Here is a 22,927-nt window from a genome sequence, read left to right on the forward strand (position 1 = left end):
CAGAGATTCACAAGACTTTGTTGATGTTGATTTTCAGTTCATCATTCTGCATTAGATCAATTCACTGTCACTAATATAATCTGTAGTGATTTATAGTTGCAGACTCTCACTAGGCAGATGGAGAGATAGATTGAGAGAGAAAGAGGCAGGGATAGACGGAGGGTGATGGCAAGGAAAGAGGGATGATGTTGAGTGATGTCGTCTTCAATCTCTCCGCCTGTTATGCACTCTCTGTCTGTCTGTCTCTCTCTCTGTGTGTCTCTTTCTCTGTCTCTCTCCTGCCCTCGCTCTCTGTTTGTCTCTATCTCTGACTCTCTCTCTGTTTGTCTCTATCTCTGTCTCGCTCTCTGTTTGTCTCTATCTCTGTCTCGCCCTCTGTTTGTCTCTATCTCTGTCTCGCTCTCTGTTTGTCTCTTTATCTCTGTCTCGCTCTCTGTTTGTCTCTTTATCTCTGTTTGTCTCTATCTCTGTCTCTCTGTTTGTCTCTATCTCTGTCTCTCTCCTGCCCTCGCTCTCTGTTTGTCTCTCTGTCTCTGTTTGTCTCTCTCTCTGTTTGTCTCTCTCTCTCTCTGTTTGTCTCTATCTCACTGTCTCTCTCTCTATTTGTCTCTTTATCTGTCTCTCTCCTGCCCTCGCTCTCTGTTTGTCTCTCTCTCTCTCTCTCTGTTTGTCTCTATATCTCTGTTTGTCTCTCTCTCTCTATTTGTCTCTTTATCTGTCTCTCTCCTGCCCTCGCTCTCTGTTTGTCTCTATATCACTGTCTCTCTCTCTGTTTGTCTTTATATCACTGTCTCTCTCTCGGTCTGTCTCTTTATCTGTCTCTCTCCTGCCCTCGCTCTCTGTTTTGTCTCTCTCTCCTGCCCTCTCTCTCTGTCTGTCTCTTTATCTGTCTCTCTCCTGCCCTCGCTCTCTGTTTTGTCTCTATCTCTGTCTCTCTCCTGCCTTCTCTCTCTGTTTGTCTCTATCTCTCTCTCTGTTTGTCTCTATATCACTGTCTCTCTCTCTGTCTGTCTCTTTATCTGTCTCTCTCCTGCCCTCGCTCTCTGTTTTGTCTCTATCTCTGTCTCTCTCCTGCCCTCTCTCTCTGTTTGTCTCTATCTCTGACTCTCTCTCTGTTTGTCTCTTTATCTCTGTCTCGCTCTCTGTTTGTCTCTATCTCTGTCTCGCTCTCTGTTTGTCTCTGTCTCGCTCTCTGTTTGTCTCTATCTCTGTCTCGCTCTCTGTTTGTCTCTTTATCTCTGTCTCGCTCTCTGTTTGTCTCTTTATCTCTGTCTCGCTCTCTGTTTGTCTCTTTATCTCTGTTTGTCTCTATCTCTGTCTCTCTCCTGCCCTCGCTCTGTTTTGTCTCTCTCTCTTTCTCTCTCCTGCCCTCGCTCTCTGTTTGTCTCTATCTCTGTCTCTGTTTGTCTCTCTCTCTCTCTGTTTGTCTCTCTCTCTCTCTCTGTTTGTCTCTATATCACTGTCTCTCTCTCTATTTGTCTCTTTATCTGTCTCTCTCCTGCCCTCGCTCTCTGTTTGTCTCTATCTCTCTCTCTGTTTGTCTCTATCTCTCTCTCTGTTTGTCTCTCTCTCTCTATTTGTCTCTTTATCTGTCTCTCTCCTGCCCTCGCTCTCTGTTTGTCTCTATATCACTGTCTCTCTCTCTGTTTGTCTTTATATCACTGTCTCTCTCTCTGTCTGTCTCTTTATCTGTCTCTCTCCTGCCCTCGCTCTCTGTTTTGTCTCTATCTCTGTCTCTCTCCTGCCCTCTCTCTCTGTTTGTCTCTATATCACTGTCTCTCTCTCTGTCTGTCTCTTTATCTGTCTCTCTCCTGCCCTCGCTCTCTGTTTTGTCTCTCTCTCCTGCCCTCTCTCTCTGTCTGTCTCTTTATCTGTCTCTCTCCTGCCCTCGCTCTCTGTTTTGTCTCTATCTCTGTCTCTCTCCTGCCCTCTCTCTCTGTCTGTCTCTATATCACTGTCTCTCTCTCTGTCTGTCTCTTTATCTGTCTCTCTCCTGCCCTCGCTCTCTGTTTTGTCTCTATCTCTGTCTCTCTCCTGCCCTCTCTCTCTGTTTGTCTCTATATCACTGTCTCTCTCTCTGTCTGTCTCTTTATCTGTCTGTCTCTCTCTGTTTTGTCTCGCTCTCTGTTTTTTGTCTCTATCTCTGTCTGTCTCCTGTCTCTCTCCTGCTCTCTCTGTTTGTCTCTATCTCTCTCTCTGTCTGTCTCTGTTTGTCTCTTTCTCTCTGTTTCGTCTCTGTTTTGTCTCTCTCTCTGTCTCTTTATCTGTCTCTCTCCTGTCTCTTTTGTCTCTGTTTGTCTCTATCTCTGTCTCTCTGTCTCTCTGTCTGTCTCTTTATCTGTCTCTCTCCTGCCCTCGCTCTCTGTTTTGTCTCTATATCTGTCTGTCTTCTCCTGTCTCTCTCTCTCTCTGTTTGTCTTTATATCACTGTCTCTCTCTCTGTCTGTCTCTTTATCTGTCTCTCTCCTGCCCTCGTTTTGTCTCTATCTCTGTTTTGTCTCTCTCTCTTTATATCACTGTCTCTCTCTCTGTCTGTCTCTTTATCTGTCTCTCTCCTGCCCTCGATCTCTGTTTTGTCTCTATCTCTGTCTCTCTCTCTGCCTCTCTCTGCCTCGATCTCTGTCTGTCTCTATATCTGTCTCTCTCCTGTCTGTCTCTCTTATCACTGTCTCTCTCTCTGTCTGTCTCTCTCCTGCCCTCGCTCTCTGTTTTGTCTCTATCTCTGTCTCTCTCCTGCCCTCTCTCTCTGTCTGTCTCTATATCACTGTCTCTCTCTCCTGCCCTCTCTCTCTGTCTGTCTCTTTATCTGTCTCTCTCCTGCCCTCGCTCTCAGGATCAGACATGAAGATGTATGTGTGTCTGGAAACAGGCTGTAGGCCTTAATGGAGGCACTAGTCAATAAAGATACTGTTTATCAGTGTTCTCTCTTCCTCTTTCCATCCACCTCCCTCTGTCTGGATGCATATCTAATCTGTTTCTGTGAGTAGGATATGGAAAATGACATAGCAACAATGCTGACTGACTGTGTCAGCTGTAGTGGTTCTGGGCTCATTTTCACAAAGCATCTCAGATGTGCCCTGTCCAAGTAATCTCATTCATTATAATCTAAAAGGCTAAACTGATCTGAGATCAGCAGTTCTACTCTGAGAGGCTTTATGGATATGGACCTGGGCACAGATTCACAAAACCTTCTTAAGAAAACATTTCTTCTTAACTGCAGCCCGTCTGGTGTTCAACCTTCCCAAGTTCTCTCACGTCACCCCGCTCCTCCGCTCTCTCCACTGGCTTCCAGTTGAAGCTCGCATCCGCTACAAGACCATGGTGCTTGCCTACGGAGCTGTGAGGGGAACGGCACCTCAGTAACTCCAGGCTCTGATCAGGCCCTACACCCAAACAAGGGCACTGCGTTCATCCACCTCTGGCCTGCTCGCCTCCCTACCACTGAGGAAGTACAGTTCCCGCTCAGCCCAGTCAAAACTGTTCGCTGCTCTGGCCCCCCAATGGTGGAACAAACTCCCTCACGACGACAGGACAGTGGAGTCAATCACCACCTTCCGGAGACACCTGAAACCCCACCTCTTTAAGGAATACCTAGGATAGGATAAAGTAATCCTTCTCACCCCCCCCCCCTTAAAAGATTTAGATGCACTATTGTAAAGTGGCTGTTCCGCTGGATGTCATAAGGTGAATGCACCAATTTGTAAGTCGCTCTGGATAAGAGCGTCTGCTGAATGACTTAAATGTAAATGTAAATGTTAAATGTTTTCCTTAACTATAGACTAAAGAAGAAAGTTAAGCAAAGTTGCTATTCCTCAAAATGGTTATTGGAAATTTTCTTACAGTATTTCTTGTTTCTCCTAAAGCAAAAAATAATATTATTGAAGAAACATTTTTGGGGAAATTCCAAGATACTGGTTAGCCGCTCGTGGAGTACTAATCACAAATGCCAGCCGTGTCAGTAGAATGTGTTGGAAAGCTTTGGACCAAAGCGCAATATGGAGTCAAAGCTGGCGGGCTCTAACTGTTTGAACTTAATTCCTACCATGTCATTCCCATTTCTTTGTGTGTGTGTGTGTGTGTGTGTGTGTGTGTGTGTGTGTGTGTGTGTGTGTGTGTGTGTGTGTGTGTGTGTGTGTGTGTGTGTGTGTGTGTGTGTGTGTGGAGAGGGGGCAGATCTTTGCAGCAGCTAACCCAGTGATTCCCCTTGGAGACAAAGATGTTTCCACTAACGTCAGAGAGACTGTGTGCTCAGAGCCTACGTCACACTATGAGATGGTTTGTAGCATGGCTAGCTGAAAGCAGGACCCCCTTCAGTACACATGAATACAGAAAGCTGATATGGCTGTTTGATGGTCCTCTGAAGCTCTGTGTAGGATTGTGTTGTTGCTCTGTGGCTGCCCTGAACTCTGCATTAAAACTATATTAAAAAGAGGATAGGCCTGTGAGCTGCTGTTCCATATTCTGCTCACACAATGTATTTAAATGATTATGTCCTCATGTATGAAGAAGAGATGGGAGTGGCTCCTGATTCAACCAGGAAATACTTAGAGATTAGGGAAACTCTCTCACCCTAATATGTTTATGTGCTAATGTGCATTTTAACAACTGTCAATATAGTTAAATTATATTAAGTCTGGGGTTACTGTACTTTTGTGTCTCCTGACTGGCTGATCGTCTCTGCTGCTATTCCAGATGGGATCAGTGTGACAGGCCTTCCCATCTCCAGCCCCCTGAGACAAGCCCTCAAACCCCGGGCCGAGACCAAGCCCCTGGGCAGCGAGTCCAGCAAAACAGACTACAACCACGTCAAGGTAGGACTGACACCTCTCTCCTCTCCTCCCGTCTTCTCTAAATTCGGTTCCTTTTATTACTGAGATTTCAGCAGGAACATCTCTCTACTTTACACATCTGCATTTCATGACTTCCGAAAGGTTGTTTTATTTCCCTTCTTGTGTTGTATTTGCCATTTTCTGATGCTGCAGATAGTTAACAAGCCTCATGTTGTGGTAATTAGGGTGAGTGTAGCTGTTTGTTTAAAAAGCAGGGAGGGAGCTGAGGATAGACAGACCGACAGACAGAGAGACGAGCTGCAGCTTTTCACACATATACAAGAAGGTACACAGAGCTAATGTGGCGTGTCTCTATCAGGGTGCAGCTGATCTCAATCAGTGGAGAGAACAGGCTGATGTCTTGCTGAACTACATTCTGTGTGTGTGTGTGTGTGTGTGTGTGTGTGTGTGTGTGTGTGTGTGTGTGTGTGTGTGTGTGTGTGTGTGTGTGTGTGTGTGTGTGTGTGTGTGTGTGTGTGTGGCTTTGGTGTTGTAGAGTTCGTTAAGTTCTTACTGCAGGGGTGAACCTTTCCATTGTGATTCATCACGGAGCACGTATGGTTAGCTATAACGTACGCATGCACACACACACAACCTCCCATCCGCGTCCACTCGACCATTCCCTCTCCTTATGTACATATCTCCTCGCCTTATTACATAACCTAGAAGTTTTCAGGGGAGGTGAAAAAGGAAAGCCAGGTCAAATAATAATGAATAAATATTAGGCCTGTTTCTAGCGTTTTTAATTTTCAGATTCAAACAGGTACACTACATACAAACATAACACTTGTTCCAATAAACAGACGGAGCAACTTGTAAATAAAAAATAAATAAAGAATATAGAAAATACAATTTTACCAAAGAACTAAACAAAACAAAGAAACAAGGTGGTCTAATCAAGTAGATGCCTGTTTCCAGCTACAATCCAGGGAAAACACATATTTCAAAGCAGTTTTGTTGTCCACGTTTAAAAGAGGGATATCACAGCTTTCCAGTGCTACCACATTGATTTCTCAACTCCTAAAAATGCGCACATGGCATCTTAAAAAAATTCATTAAAAAAAGACAACTATTTATTTATTTCACAACACTGTTTCACATGCTGACCAGACCGCTCACACGCATGTTGATTTCGTCCACCCTCACCAGACGCGATCAGGACACGCAGGTTGAAATATCAAAACAAACTCTGAACCGACTATATTCATTTGGGGACAGGTCGAAAAGCATTCAGTGTTCATTACAATTTAGTTGCCAGCTAATTTGTCCAGGAATATAAACATTGGGTTGTTATTTTACCTGAAATGCACAAAGTCCACTACGGAAATTAATTCACAGATAAAAGGGTTAAAGTTTCTAGGAATCACTCCTCCTTCAGGCTGCTTCTTCTTCTTTGGAATTTATATGGCTGTTGGCAACCAACTTTAAGGTGCAATACCACCACCAACTGGACTGGAGTGTGGACCTCATTCATCTTTTAATCACCCACGTGGATATATGCTCCTAAAAACCAATGAGGAGATGGGGAGATGCAGGACTTGCAGCGCGTCAAGCGTCACAAATAGAACCGAGTTCTATTTTACCGGCTGGCTACGTATGTGTACATTTATTTTGCAACGCTCGCGCACACGGTCAGCAGGTCACTGACACCTGATCTAAGCCATTACACATAGAGAATCTATACAGGAGGACGAATCTCATTCTTAATTCCCTTATGCTGCCCTCCAACTCTCCTCTGTAAATATGAAGCTGTCCGTTCCATCAGTCGGCTGGTGAAGCTTGTTAAGAACAGTGTAGAGAATGACAGACAGGCAGCTCAGAGTCTCAGTGCAGATGATGTTGTTTTGGCAGTTTAGCTGCAGAGGTAATCCCAGAACCGACCAATTACACATCATGTGGGAACATTGCCTTAACATAGTCCTGTGTGTGCGTGTGTATTTGTGAGGCGGTATGGGTAAGGGTTGATTTGCACATAAATCGAAACTCTCCTGCTGGTTAGACTGAACCTTCTGAATGTTAATGTTTCCCCTACCTGTGTTTGACTATGTATGTACGGTGCTATATGGATTCATATTTCCTGAGGCATCTGACTCGTCGTTTGGCTGCAACATTGTTTTTAGTCTGACTCACACTCTAGATTTGTACTTAGCTGGCCTACTGGTTCTAGTGCAGGTCATGCGTAATATCACTCGTATCATAGTGTCTGCCCACTATTTCGTCATTAAAACAACAACTAAAAGCTATATTGATGGCTTTGTTTTGTCCGTTTTTGCTCATATTAAATGTACTTTCTATTAAAAGCCATGATTTCATAATCACGTATCTCATGGATTCTGTATGCAGCTGAAATGCCTTGTTATGCACACAAATTGGGTCAACCAGTTTATTTTCCCACGCTGGAGTTGTACTTCACAGATTATGTTGTGTCTTAGCCTTCACAGTGATGTGTTTGATAAGCTTGTTGTTTCATCCACCTTCCTGCTTGTGTGTGTATGTGTTTTAACCTTCCTTTCCCCACCTCCATGCTGATCAGCCTGCCTGTCCAATAGGAACAGGTGATATTTCCCTCTGAGCCACCTGGTGAACTTTGCTATTCCTTCTCATTATGATATTTCTACTCCGTGATTCTGCATTTGTTACAGTAGTTAGCTACACATCCCAGCCTGCCTGGAAATGCCACAGGAATACATGGGGGGTGAGCGTGTCTGTGTGTGTCTTTGTGTGTGTCTGTGTGCCTGTGTGTGTGTGTGTGTGTGTGTGTGTGTGTGTGTGTGTGTGTGTGTGTGTGTGTGTGTGTGTGTGTGTGTGTGTGTGTGTGTGTGTGTGTGTGTGTGTGTGTGTGTGTGTGTGTGTGTGTGTGTGTGTGTGTGTGTGTGTGTGTGTGTGTGTGCATGCCTGTGTGAGCAGTTGTTGGCATGCGTGCCTATTATGCTCAACGATTCCCAGGAAATACAATGTAATAAAATAAGACCGTTCTGTAATCCGTCGACAGGAAGCAAAGGTGTGAGTTTGACTATCCCCGCTCTGCCTTTCTTCCTGTCTATTTCCACTCTGTCTTTTCCCTGAGGTCTTGCTGTGTGTGGTATGTTGTGTCTGTGTGCAGTGCACACTTGTGTTTGTTTGGTAGTGTTTGTGTATGTTTGTGTGTCAGTGTTGCTCTGTAGCATCTCTCTAGTGTCTCTCTTACCTGCACATGTTTGTGTGACTCTTAGGTAGTACAGGAAGAGAATAGTGTGAGAATAGGACACTTCGCTCCATCATATGGGGAGGTAGGTTAGAGAGAGAGGTTTGAGTGGCAGGCCTGGGGAGGAGAACAGGGGAGTAGAGAGAAGTCTATAAACCTTTATGATTGGGGATAACTCACGCATCAGGGATGACATGCTCATTCATTCACCCTCCTGAACCTAGCTCCCTTTTGTCTGATGACTCAAACTGAATTATTCCGCTGCTCTGTCATTCGCCAGATACTTCAGTCTGAGGCTGCTGTCGTTGAAGTATTCTGATGACGTCAAATTGAGTCATCAGATTTTGGATCGTCTCTAACCATTTGGAGTATCAAAGCCAATGACGTATTTTCAAAACTCCACTTTATCCACGTGTATTCTGGCTCTGGTTAGAATGTGTTTGCATTCTAGAAATCGTTGGGGAGGGACTCAAATCCAGACTTACTTTGAAGAAGAAGCATTCACGTCATGACGTTTGGCTGGGATATTGAGTTTGGGTAGCTCCCTCTACTCAGCAGGCAGTTGGCATCAGGGCCATTTCAAGGCAGAGCTGTGTGTGTGCGTGCGTGCCAAACCCCTCAGGCACAGCTCTGAGACCATCCCACACTGTCTTCAAAACCACAAATGTCTAGGGGTGTGTGGAGCTTAAACCTGATGTCTAGTTCTACCTGTTATTTTTCACTGCTCCTGAGACTGCAGTATGGAAGAGGATTCAGGTAGATTAGAAATGCAAAAATATTAGAAGATCCAGGTTGAATATAAGCACGAAACTCGTCCCTAGTGGACCAGTCGAGACGGAGTAAACAGTCTGCAATAGTTTTTAATAGCCAGTAGAGGAGAGTGGATGGATTGAGGGCTGTCTGAGGTACTATACTATACTGCAGATAGCCCATCTGTAAATAGCCCATCCAACTACCTCATCCCCATACTGTATTTATTCATCTTGCTCCTTTGCACCCCAGTATCTCTACTTGCACATTCATCTTCTGCACAACTACCTCATCCAGTGTTTAATTGCTATTATTATATTGTAATTGCTTTGCCACCATGGCCTATTTATTGCCTTACCTCTCTTATCCTACCTATTTTGCACACACTGTATATATACTTTTTCTACTGTATTATTGACTGTATATTTGTTTTTTTCCATGTGTAAGTCTGTGTTGTTGTTTATGTCGAACTGCTTTGCTTTATCTTGGCCAGGTCGCAGTTGTAAATGAGACCTTGTTGTCAACTGGCTAAATAAAGGTTAAATAAATCCATTTAAAAACTAGGCAGGGAGACTGGGAGTTGGGGAAAGCACAATTGAATTTGTGTTCTTATATTTGGGTTTAACGTAGCAGGTTGGGAGAATTAACGAAGCAGGTTAGGAGAATTAACATAGCAGGTTGGGAGAAGTAACGTAACAGGTTAGGAGAATTAACGTAGCAGGTTGGGAGAAGTAACGAAGCAGGTTAGGAGAATTAACGTAGCATGTTGGGAGAAGTAACGTAGCAGGTTAGGAGAATTCACGTAGCAGGTTGGGAGAATTAACGTAGCAGGTTGGGAGAAGTAACGAAGCAGGTTGGGAGGTAGCGTAGCAGATTGGGAGGATTAACGTAGCAGGTTGGGAGAATTAACGAAGCAGGTTGGGAGAATTCACGTAGCAGGTTGGGAGAATTAATGTAGCAGGTTGGGAGGTAGCGTAGCAGATTGGGAGATGTAACGTAGCAGGTTGGGAGAAGTAACGAAGCAGATTGGGAGAATTAACGTAGCAGGTTGGGAGAAGTAACAAAGCAGGTTGGGAGAATTAACGTAGCAGGTTGGGAGAAGAAACGTAGCAGGTTGGGAAAAGTAACATAGCAGGTTGGGAGAATTCACGTAGCAGGTTGGGAGAATTAAAGTAGCAGGTTGGGAGAATTAAAGTAGTAGGTTGGGAGAATTAACGTAGCAGGTTGGGAGAATTAATGTAGCAGGTTGGGTTAACGTAGCAGGTTGGGAGGTAGCGTAACAGATTGGGAGAATTAACATAGCAGGTTGGGAGAAGTAACGAAGCAGGCTAGGAGAATTAACGTAGCAGGTTGGGAGAAGTAACGAAGCAGGTTGGGAGAAGTAACGAAGCAGATTGGGAGAATTAACGTAGCAGGTTGGGAGAATTAACGTAGCAGGTTGGGAGAATTAATGTAGCAGGTTGGGAGGTAGCGTAACAGATTGGGAGAATTAACGTAGCAGGTTGGGAGAAGTGACGAAGCAGATTGGGAGAATTAACGAACCAGGTTAGGAGAAGTAACAAAGCAGGTTGGGAGAATTAACGTAGCAGGTTGAGTTTAGAGTACCACTGACTGTATATAAATATGTTCTGAGCACAGTTCAGACCTTGTTTTCCAGCTAACTGGTTCGCAAGTTCGATGTTAAATAAATACAATAAAATAAAAAGTTAGATTTCATTGAGTTTTGAGCAAATATTAACCTATGGGAATATGAATATATTATAGTTCTGTGGTTATAGTGCCAGTAGTTAAATATGGCACTATAACCACTGAACTCAAATAATATAATTCTGTGGTGCTATAGTCATTTAACAGGTGGTGCTATAGTCATTTAACAGGTGGCGCTATAGTCATTTAACAGGTGGCGCTATAGTCATTTAACAGGTGGCGCTATAGTCATTTAACGGGTGGTGCTATAGTCGTTTAACAGGTGGTGCTATAGTCGTTTAACAGGTGGTGCTGTAGTCATTTAACAGGTGGTTTAACAGGTGGTGCTATAGTCATTTAACAGGTTCATTTAACAGGTGGCGCTATAGTCATTTAACAGATGGCGCTATAGTCACTTAACAGGTGGCGCTATAGTCACTTAACAGGTGGTGCTATAGTCATTTAACAGGTGGCGCTGTAGTCATTTAACAGGTGGTGCTATAGTCATTTAACAGATGGCGCTGTAGTCATTTAACAGGTGGCGCTATAGTAATTTAACAGGTGGCGCTATAGTAATTTAACAGGTGGCGCTATAGTCATTTAACACATGGCGCTATAGTCATTTAACAGGTGGCGCTATAGTCATTTAACAGGTGGCGCTATAGTCATTTAACAGGTGGCGCTATAGTCATTTAACAGGTGGCGCTATAGTCATTTAACAGGTGGCGCTATAGTCATTTAACAGGTGGCGCTATAGTCATTTAACAGGTGGCGCTATAGTCATTTAACAGGTGGCGCTATAGTCATTTAACAGGTGGCGCTATAGTCATTTAACACATGGCGCTATAGTCATTTAACAGGTGGCGCTATAGTCATTTAACAGGTGGCGCTATAGTCATTTAACAGGTGGCGCTATAGTCATTTAACAGGTGGCGCTATAGTCATTTAACAGGTGGCGCTATAGTCATTTAACAGGTGGCGCTATAGTCATTTAACAGGTGGCGCTATAGTCATTTAACACATGGCGCTATAGTCATTTAACAGGTGGCGCTATAGTCATTTAACAGGTGGCGCTATACTCATTTAACAGGTGGCGCTATAGTCATTTAACAGGTGGCGCTGTATTCATTTAACAGGTGGCGCTATAGTCGTTTAACAGGTGGTGCTGTAGTCATTTAACAGGTGGTTTAACAGGTGGCGCTATAGTCATTTAACAGGTTCATTTAACAGGTGGCGCTATAGTCATTTAACAGGTTCATTTAACAGGTGGCGCTATAGTCATTTAACAGATGGCGCTATAGTCACTTAACAGGTGGCGCTATAGTCACTTAACAGGTGGTGCTATAGTCATTTAACAGGTGGTGCTATAGTCACTTAACAGGTGGCGCTATAGTCATTTAACAGGTGGCGCTATAGTCATTTAACAGGTGGCGCTATAGTCATTTAACAGGTGGTGCTATAGTCATTTAACAGGTGGTGCTATAGTCACTTAACAGGTGGCGCTATAGTCATTTAACAGATGGCGCTATAGTCACTTAACAGGTGGCGCTATAGTCATTTAACAGGTGGTGCTATAGTCATTTAACAGGTGGCGCTATAGTCATTTAACAGATGGCGCTATAGTCACTTAACAGGTGGCGCTATAGTCATTTAACAGGTGGTGCTATAGTCATTTAACAGGTGGCGCTATAGTCATTTAACAGATGGCGCTATAGTCACTTAACAGGTGGCGCTATAGTCACTTAACAGGTGGTGCTATAGTCATTTAACAGGTGGTGCTATAGTCACTTAACAGGTGGCGCTATAGTCATTTAACAGGTGGCGCTATAGTCATTTAACAGGTGGCGCTATAGTCATTTAACAGGTGGTGCTATAGTCATTTAACAGGTGGTGCTATAGTCATTTAACAGGTGGCGCTATAGTCATTTAACAGGTTCATTTAACAGGTGGCGCTATAGTGATTTAACAGATGGCGCTATAGTCACTTAACTGGTGGCGCTATAGTCACTTAACAGGTTCATTTAACAGGTGGCGCTATAGTGATTTAACAGATGGCGCTATAGTCATTTAACAGGTTCATTTAACTGGTGGCGCTATAGTCATTTAACAGGTTCATTTAACAGGTGGCGCTATAGTGATTTAACAGATGGCGCTATAGTGATTTAACAGGTGGCGCTATAGTCATTTAACAGGTGGTGCTATAGTCATTTAACAGATGGCGCTGTTGTCATTTAACAGGTGGCACTATAGTCATTTAACAGGGGGTGCTATAGTCATTTAACAGGTGGCGCTATAGTCATTTAACAGGTGGCGCTATAGTCATTTAACAGGGGGCGCTATAGTCATTTAACAGGTGGTGCTATAGTCATTTAACAGGTGGCGCTATAGTCGTTTAACAGGTGGCGCTATAGTCATTTAACTGGTGGCGCTATAGTCATTTAACAGGTGGCGCTATAGTCATTTAACAGGTGGCGCTATAGTCATTTAACTGGTGGCGCTATAGTCATTTAACAGATGGCGCTATAGTCATTTAACAGGTGGCGCTATAGTCATTTAACAGGGGCGCTATAGTCATTTAACAGGTGGCGCTATAGTCATTTAACAGGGGGCGCTATAGTCATTTAACAGGTGGCGCTATAGTCATTTAACAGGTGGTGCTATAGTCATTTAACAGGTGGTGATATAGTCATTTAACAGGTGGTGCTATAGTCATTTAACAGGTGGTGATATAGTCATTTAACAGGTGGTGCTATAGTCATTTAACAGGTGGCGCTATAGTCATTTAACAGGGGGCGCTATAGTCATTTAACAGGTGGCGCTATAGTCATTTAACAGGTGGCGCTATAGTCATTTAACAGGTGGTGCTATAGTCATTTAACAGGTGGCGCTATAGTCGTTTAACAGGTGGCGCTATAGTCATTTAACTGGTGGCGCTATAGTCATTTAACAGGTGGCACTGTTGTCATTTAACAGGTGGCACTATAGTCATTTAACAGGTGGCGCTATAGTCATTTAACAGGTGGTGCTATAGTCATTTAACAGGTGGAACTATAGTCATTTAACAGGTGGCACTATAGTCATTTAACAGGTGGCACTATAGTCATTTAACAGGTGGCACTATAGTCATTTAACAGGTGGCACTATAGTCATTTAACAGGTGGCTCTATAGTCATTTAACAGGTGCTGCTATAGTCATTTAACAGGTGGCACTATAGTCATTTAACAGGTGGCACTATAGTCATTTAACAGCTGGCGCTATAGTCATTTAACAGGTTCATTTAACAGGTGGCGCTATAGTCATTTAACAGGTGCTTCTATAGTCATTTAACAGGTGGCGCTATACTCATTTAACAGGTGGCGCTATAGTCATTTAACAGGTGGCGCTATAGTCATTTGACAGGTGGTGCTATAGTCATTTAACATGTGGTGGTATAGTCATTTGACAGGTGGTGCTATAGTCATTTAACAGGTGCTGCTATAGTCGTTTAACAGGTGGCGCTATAGTCATTTAACAGATGGCGCTATAGTCATTTAACAGGCGGTGCTATAGTCATTTAATAGGTGGCGCTATAGTCGTTTAACAGGTGGCGCTATAGTAGTTTAACAGGTGGCGCTATAGTAGTTTAACAGGTGGCGCTATAGTAGTTTAACAGGGGGTGCAAAAGTCATTTAACAGGTGGCGCTATAGTCATTTAACAGGTGGCGCTATAGTCATTTAACAGGTGGTGCTATAGTCATTTAACAGATGGCGCTGTTGTCATTTAACAGGTGGCACTATAGTCATTTAACAGGTGGTGCTATAGTCATTTAACAGATGGCGCTGTAGTCATTTAACAGATGGCGCTGTAGTCATTTAACAGGTGGCGCTGTATTCATTTAACAGGTGGCGCTATAGTCATTTAACAGGCGGTGCTATAGTCGTTTAACAGGTGGTGCTATAGTCGTTTAACAGGTGGTGCTATAGTCATTTAACAGGTGGTGCTATAGTCGTTTAACAGGGGGTGCTATAGTAGTTTAACAGGGGGTGCAAAAGTCATTTAACAGGTGGTGCTATAGTCATTTAACAGGTGGTGCTATAGTCGTTTAACAGGTGGCGCTATAGTAGTTTAACAGGGGGTGCAAAAGTCATTTAACAGGTGGCGCTATAGTCATTTAACAGGTGGCGCTATAGTCATTTAACAGGTGGTGCTATAGTCATTTAACAGGTGGTGCTATAGTCGTTTAACAGGTGGCGCTATAGTAGTTTAACAGGGGGTGCTATAGTCATTTAACAGGTGGTGCTATAGTCGTTTAACAGGTGGCGCTATAGTAGTTTAACAGGGGGTGCAAAAGTCATTTAACAGGTGGCGCTATAGTCATTTAACAGGTGGCGCTATAGTCATTTAACAGGTGGTGCTATAGTCATTTAACAGATGGCGCTGTTGTCATTTAACAGGTGGCACTATAGTCATTTAACAGGTGGTGCTATAGTCATTTAACAGATGGCGCTGTAGTCATTTAACAGATGGCGCTGTAGTCATTTAACAGGTGGCGCTGTATTCATTTAACAGGTGGCGCTATAGTCATTTAACAGGCGGTGCTATAGTCGTTTAACAGGTGGTGCTATAGTCGTTTAACAGGTGGTGCTATAGTCATTTAACAGGTGGTGCTATAGTCGTTTAACAGGTGGCGCTATAGTCATTTAACAGGTGGCGCTATAGTCATTTAACAGATGGCGCTATAGTCATTTAACAGGTGGCGCTATAGTCATTTAACAGGTGGCACTGTTGTCATTTAACAGGTGGCACTATAGTCATTTAACAGGTGGCGCTATAGTCATTTAACAGGTGGTGCTATAGTCATTTAACAGGTGGAACTATAGTCATTTAACAGGTGGAACTATAGTCATTTAACAGGTGGCACTATAGTCATTTAACAGGTGGCACTATAGTCATTTAACAGGTGGCACTATAGTCATTTAACAGGTGGCTCTATAGTCATTTAACAGGTGCTGCTATAGTCATTTAACAGGTGGCACTCTAGTCATTTAACAGGTGGCGCTATAGTCATTTAACAGGTTCATTTAACAGGTGGCGCTATAGTCATTTCACAGGTGGTGCTATAGTCTTAACAGGTGGTGCTATAGTCATTTCACAGGTGGTGCTATAGTCATTTAACAGGTGGTGCTATAGTCATTTAACAGGTGGCGCTATAGTCATTTCACAGGTGGTGCTATAGTCATTTAACAGGTGGTGCTATAGTCATTTAACAGGTGGTGCTATAGTCATTTAACAGGTGGTGCTATAGTCATTTCACAGGTGGTGCTATAGTCATTTAACAGGTGGTGCTATAGTCATTTAACAGGTGGCGCTATAGTCATTTAACAGGTGGCGCTATAGTCATTTAACAGGTGGTGCTATAGTCATTTAACAGGTGGTGCTATAGTCATTTAACAGGCGTCCCCTCCCATCTCTCTCGAAGTCCTATGTAATCATTGTCTTAATGAAAGACAGTGGCCTTCCCTGGCCTGCACTGAGAGAGAGAGAGATCAGTGTTCTCATCCTCAGACTAGGCAGTGTAAATAACAGAGTAGAGCAGGGGACGGAGGCTAGGGGCTCTGTGGATCTAATGTAATCCAGGAATTTGAAGCCGGTTGGCTGCTTGGGGGGTGTGTGACAGGGCTGCTGCTGGTTGCTATTTTTTCCCCTCTCCACTCTCCCCCCTGCCATCTTTCCCTCCCTCCTTGGTGCTGATGTGAGACCAGCTCTGCCCACACGTTCAGACCCAGCCTACGGATGGAGGTAGTTTCACTGCAGCTTCTATCTGCTGCCTGCTGGCACAACTGGATTACTCTCCCAATGTAAAACTCTCCCAGTGAAAAAACATTTGTTTTCAGCGTTTAGTTGTTTACCATTAGGCCTGTAACTCTGAGAGAGTGTACTGCGCCATCCATGTGTAACAGTATACTTTTTAAACCGTCCCCTCGCCCATACCCGGGCGCGAACCAGGGACCTTCTGCACACAACTACAACAGTCACCCTCGAAGCATCGTTACCCATCGCTCCACAAAAGCCGCGGCCCTTGCAGAGCAAGGGGAATTACTACTTCAAGGTCTCAGAGCAAGTGACGTAACCGATTGAAACGCTATTTAGCGCACACCGCTAACTAAGCTAGCCGTTTCACATCCGTTACACATGGACAAAACCCCCCCAACAAAACATACGCAATAAAACAAACGGGAACAGGAACTGGTTAGTGCACTTGTTTTGTTATTCCGTTATTCTGATCGCGACCATCGTTGTGTTTTTCCGATCATGACTGCTAAGAAATAGTCCTATAGCACAGTTGTCGCTGCGTTAGATATGATCGTTTTCTCCAAAGTAATAGAGATCCATTCTGATCAAACATCACAGTAGTTCCAAATGAAATATGGATGCCAATGTGAGTCTCATGTTTCATTTGCAATAACCTGTCTGCATCAGGAACTAAACTGAACTACAGAATCACATACAGGCTTTAACAAGCTACGGAGAAGGTAAATGTAAATCTATGTTTTCTTGAAGAACTGACGTTCTCATTATTTTCAACAAGTAGAGCTAGCTTATTGTACCTGTTTGTGTTTTTAGTTGACATCTACAGTGGGACTTGCAAAGGCATGCGCAGACATGCATGAACACACACAAACACACACACACACACACACACACACACACACACACACACACACACACACACACACACACACACACACACACACACACACACACACACACACACACACACACACACACACACACACACACACACACACACACACACACACACACACACAGAGGCCCAGTGCAGTGCTGAGTCATCAGCACCTCTTTTGAAGTGTGGCGTCATTGACAGTGGGCTCGGGGAGGTGTGGGGTTCTGCTGCTGCTCTCCGGTGTATCAACTCTCATACATCTCATGCAAAGTTTCTTTGCCCCCCCCCCCTCATCCGTTGATGAGGATGTTTGTGTTTATATCTCTCCGTTGAACATCCAGAGAGAAGTGGATGAGGTAATCATAAGATACAAATGTGCTCAGTCTGTGGTCCTTTGTGGATATATTCACAGACAGAGTACATCTCACCATCTCCCTGTGAGTTTGTCTGAGGAAAATACAAAACGTGCACACACGCGCACATACGCCCTCCGACTGAGAGGTGGAAAGGGGAGGTGCAACCTTTCATGGCGAATAAAGCATACATTTTAATGAGCATGTGCATTCCAGACTTCACACAATGTTCTAAATCACCTTATACTGGGTTACAGGAGCTGCTGGTGTTATTTCCAAAAATCCAATTATATCTCTCTCTCTCTCTATTCTTCCCTATCGCTATTCATGTGATACCGTTGATAACCTTTGCGAACAGTCTGAGGCTATGCCGAACTTAATCATTGTATAGTTTCTCTTGAAAGGCCATTTCTCACAATGAAGTGCTTTCATTGCTGACTAGCAGATAACGGGCAAGTCCCCTGATCTCCTCTCTCTGACAGAGAAATTGTAACCAGGGTCAGGTCAGTAGAGATCATTGGAATTGGGTGTACTTTCATTGTTGCTGTTTCTATTGTCCAACCCCGCTACTTCTGTAGATTGTACGATTTTGACAGCTTCCCCAGTTGGCATTGGTAAGCTTGGTGAAGTTTGTATAAGCTTTGAATTCATGAGCCAGCTGTTAAGAGCGATGGATTGAGAGAAGGATGGATGGATGGATAGATAGAGAGAGAGAGGAGGATAATTACGTTGACGATAATTGAGCAATCAGGTGGCATCATCAGAAGCTCCCCTCCTCTCCTCTGGATGTGTGCCAACAACCCTATTCCTCTAATCTGTTCACCTTAACGCTGTGTTTAATTCACTTTCATCCAACTGCTGCCAGCTTTACGCCAGCCCTGCTGGTGGGATAGACATCTCAGAGGTAGGTTTGGGCGGTATACCGTTTGTCAGGGTATTTGGAAATGGCCACTGGGTGTTTTTTCAATACCGTCAATACCATTGAAAATATTTCTTTTTCTACATTTGAATATGTGTAGATACTTTGACGTTGGCCCGAGCAACACCACAGATATTGAGATGAGTGAGATGCAAGACTTTGCTCTCACAAAGTCACACACGGTGTCGGCGCATGTGCACGGGTTCACTTCACAGTTGAGCCGCGTGCGTCAACACTCTTAGTTGCTGCGGAAATTGACCCACTATGCTGTTTACTTTCTGCATCTACGTCATATAGCGGAGTCCACCTTTACAAATACCTGCAGTCAACTTGTGTGATACACTAGGAGATAAAGAAGATTTAATTCTTCATTTCACCTCTCACATAATACTTCCTTATGAAGCCAACCGGTAGTCCCCAGTCACATGGTATTTGTTTACAAGCACACAACACGAGAGACCGAAACCTTGTGAGTCACTCAATGTTGTGCAGCACACACCAGGTGATCTAGTTACATTATGGAAATCACAACTAAATGTTTGCCAGCTAGATAGTTCACTTAATAGTTATAAGATATCTATCTGAAATGTGCTAAATGCTCTGCAGTTGTTCATTTGGTTTGCTAACATAGTAGCTAGTTATCTACAGTAGCTAAGTGGTTAGCTTCTTGCGGTCAAGCTCCTCTTGGTAACAGCAGAGAATCCCCTCCTGGATCAACAGCATTGCTGTCTCATATTTGTTGCGTGCAGAAAACTGAGTAGCAATTTTGAGTTACTTCTATAACTTTATTAGCTGGGATGTCTACAAATAATGTATATAAGAGAAATGTTTGCATGTGTTTGTTAGCATTTAGCTAGCATTCGCGATGGGATTTAATATGTACTTGTTAACATTGCTAACTTTCGGATTGAAAATAGCGAACCTTGCTTCCAGTGCCGGTATTACCGAATATCCCGGGATGACACAAGGTCAGAATAAAGGTATAACAATCTGGACACCGTCCAAGCCTACTCAGAGAAAACGCTAACTGGGTCCTGTTCAAGAGGCAAGCAACGGGTAAAAAAACGACTACTAAACAGCTAAAAACACAAACCTGTACAATAAAAACATATTTTTAGTTTTCTGGTATAAAACTTTTTTTGTACGAAGAGGTGGAGAGAGAGAGAGAGGGAGAAAGAGGTGGAGAGAGAGAGAGAGGGGGGAGAGAGAGAGGGGGAGAAAGAGAGAGGGGGAGAAAGAGGTGGAGAGAGTGGTGGAGAAAGAGATGGAGAGAGTGGTGGAGAAAGAGATGGAGAGAGTGGTGGAGAAAGAGGTGGAGAGAGTGGGGGTGAAAGAGGTGGAGAGAGTGGGGGAGAAAGAAGTGGAGAGAGTGGGGGAGAAAGAGGTGGAGAGAGTGGGGGAGAAAGAGGTGGAGAGAGTGGGGGAGAAAGAGATGGAGAGAGTGAGGGGGAGAAAGAGATGGAGTGGGGGAGATGGAGAGAGGGAGAGAGAGAGGGGGAGAGAGTGGGGGAGAAAGAGCTGGGGGGGAGAGGGGGAAAAAGAGATGGAGAGAGTGGGGGAGAAAGATATGGGGGGAGAGAGGGAGAAAGAGGTGGAGAGAGTGGGGGAGAAAGAGATGGGGGAGAAAGAGGTGGAGATAGTGGGGGAGAAAGAGGTGGAGATAGTGGGGGAGAAAGAGATGGAAAGAGTGGGGGAGAGAGGGGGGGAAGGGGTGGAGAGAGAGGTGGAGAGAGAGGCGGAGAGAAAGAGGTGGGGGAGAGGGAGAGGTGGAGATGTACCAGAGGTAGTATGTGATGATGTGGTGTCCTATAGGGCGCAGTATGATGACAAGACCCTCTGGTCTCAGTCTAAGGTGTGTGTGGTGTGTGACTCACACAGACTAGAGACTAGAAAGAGCAGGCCTCGTTCCCTCCTAGGCACACAGCTTGTTATACCTGTCTCTCTGGGTGCACAGAACACTGCATCATCTAGCCCTTTTCTCTTCTTTCACTCCGACTCCCTGTAGAGGCTGAGCAGGGGAATCTGCTGTTCTTTTCTTCTCTTTCCTGCTCTCTTCCTCTCGCCCCTCTTCTGTTTCCACAGGTATGAGTTTGATGAGCCGTAAATGTAATTATGAATCTCTATTAAAAGCTGTTCTCTCTTTCCAGTGTTATTGCTGTGATTGGAACATCACATCGTTATTGTGAAGGTTGTGCAAAATATGAGTTTGTAAGTGTGTCTAATTTTCTATTTCCAGTGCTGTCTTGTGAATGATACCCTGCCCCGTAGGGATGGACTCATAGATAAGTCATATAAATTAAACTTGTAAGATGTGCTTGTTACGGGGGTGTAAATATGAGAGCTAGTTGTTAATGTGGGCACTTTATTCCCTGAGAGAGCCAAGCTGCCAGCCAGCCAGCCAGCCAGCCAGCCAGCCAGCCAGCCATAGAAAGATGGGGAGGAGGAGAGTTGTGTATATATTTATACATAATATATACTGACTTGTGTGTATATAGATATATATATATATATTTTTTTTTTGCACGTCTGGACTCGCATGTAAACGCACTTACACGGTGAGGTTACACCAGTGTAACCTCACCGTGATCAGCCATTGTGGAGTGTCCGAGGCCCTAGTCTCACCCCTATGGCAGTGACCTGATGATTCAGTGAGCTGTGTGCGTGCGCTCCTGGAACAGCTTATCCAGGAGACAGAGGAGGAGAATAAGGGCCATACATCATCCCCCTGACGACCTGTCTGTCCCTCACTGCCCCGTCAGCACTTACTGGATCGCTCTGCTCTGCCTCTATAGTCACACTGCAGGCTCCCTTCCTGTATTACTCTGACTTTCCCTGCCACACAGCACTGTGTGTGTGCCTCACAGCCATTAAACAGGCAGGAAAAGGAAAAGTCCTATGTGGGTCCCTCAAGGGGTCCCGCAAGGATCCATGCTGGGCCCACTTTACTTTTGACTTGCCCTCTGTATGTCTGAATGTAAAAGGCTCTGGTACAAACTGCAGCACATCCCATCAGTGGAAGTGTGAATATTGCCCTGGACGTCTTGTCTTTAAGTTATACATGAGATTCATGGACTATTGCATTGGGGGATCCAAAGCAAACTAGAACCAGGCATCACACAGCATCTCAGGGATCATATCTGCCCAAAACACTCCTGGTGAGAGATTCTGCATTGATGAGATCCGCATTGCCATGGAAACACTCATTTTTATTTATAGTGTAATCATCTGCGTTAATTTAAATTGAATGTTTTGAGAGAGATTGGACCAGCTCAGACAGACCCAGTGGTGATGGTGAATGTATACTATTGTTGAATGTTGAAAGTTAGTATAAATGATATAAATTCAGATATGAACTCAGAGAGCAACACACGCACTTTGATAATACTTTATTTGTATCCACAATGAAACATTGTGATTGCAAAGGGATTTGGTTAATTTAGGAACCCTGTCTGTGGTTTGGATCTGTGGTTTGGATCTGTGGTTTGGTGTGTGTTTCAGTGTCTGTGTACACTTTAATGTGCCGTGTATCTGAGTGGCTGTGTGTTGAAGTGACGTGTAAGGGTGGGGGAAGCAGTGTGTGTGATGTGTTAGTCAGGAGCTAACTAATCACTGATCTGAGAGCAGCAGGTCCCAACTGGACAACACCAGGGTGATTAGATTTAATGTATCACCTCTGTTACGTCTGGCTGGCTGGTTCAGCAGAGCTGGCCCTAACCTGATTTCATATTGTCACATCTGCCAGGTGTGTGTGTGCGCATGTTCTTGTGTGCGCAAGTGGGGGGTGGGGAGAGGTGACGGGAGAACAGAGTGTGGGGAACTAGAGGGAGGGAGGGGGAGTGAGGGGAACTAGAGGGAGGGAGGGAGAGTGAAGGGAATTAGAGGGAGGGAGAGTGAGGGGAACTAGAGGGAGGGAGGGAGAGTGTGGGGAACGAGAGGGAGGGAGGGAGAGTGAGGGGTACTAGAGGGAGGGAGAGCAAGGGGAACTAGAGGGAGGGAGAGCGGGGGCAACTAGAGGGAGGGAGAGCGAGGGGAACTAGAGGGAGGGAGGGAGAGTGAGGGGAACTAGAGGGAGGGAGGGAGAGTGAGGGGAACTAGAGGGAGGGAGGGAGAGTGGGGGGAACTAGAGGGAGGGAGGGAGAGTGAGGGGAACTAGAGGGAGGGAGGGAGAGTGAGGGGAACTAGAGGGAGGGAGGGAGAGTGAGGGGAACTAGAGGGAGGGAGGGAGAGTGTGGGGAACGAGAGGGAGGGAGAGGGAGGGGAACTAGAGGGAGGGAGGGAGAGAGAGGGGAACTAGAGGGAGGGAGGGAGAGAGAGGGGAACTAGAGGGAGGGAGGGGGAGTGAGGGGAACTAGAGGGAGGGAGGGAGAGTGTGGGGGGGAACTAGAGGGAGGGAGAGTGTGGGGAACGAGAGGGAGGGAGGGAGAGTGAGGGGAACTAGAGGGAGGGAGGGGGAGTGAGGGGAACTAGAGGGAGGGAGGGAGAGAGAGGGGAACTAGAGGGAGGGAGGGAGAGTGTGGGGAACGAGAGGGAGGGAGGG

General features: G+C 44.8%; 1 pseudogene; it reads left to right on the forward strand.

Moving 5' to 3' along the window:
* The window catches only part of LOC118377046 (trafficking protein particle complex subunit 9-like), a 459,082-nt pseudogene that overhangs the window by 184,672 nt on the left and 251,483 nt on the right, over positions 1–22,927 (forward strand).

This window comes from Oncorhynchus keta, chromosome 19 (genome assembly GCF_023373465.1).
Source record: "Oncorhynchus keta strain PuntledgeMale-10-30-2019 chromosome 19, Oket_V2, whole genome shotgun sequence".
Lineage (NCBI taxonomy): Eukaryota > Metazoa > Chordata > Actinopteri > Salmoniformes > Salmonidae > Oncorhynchus > Oncorhynchus keta.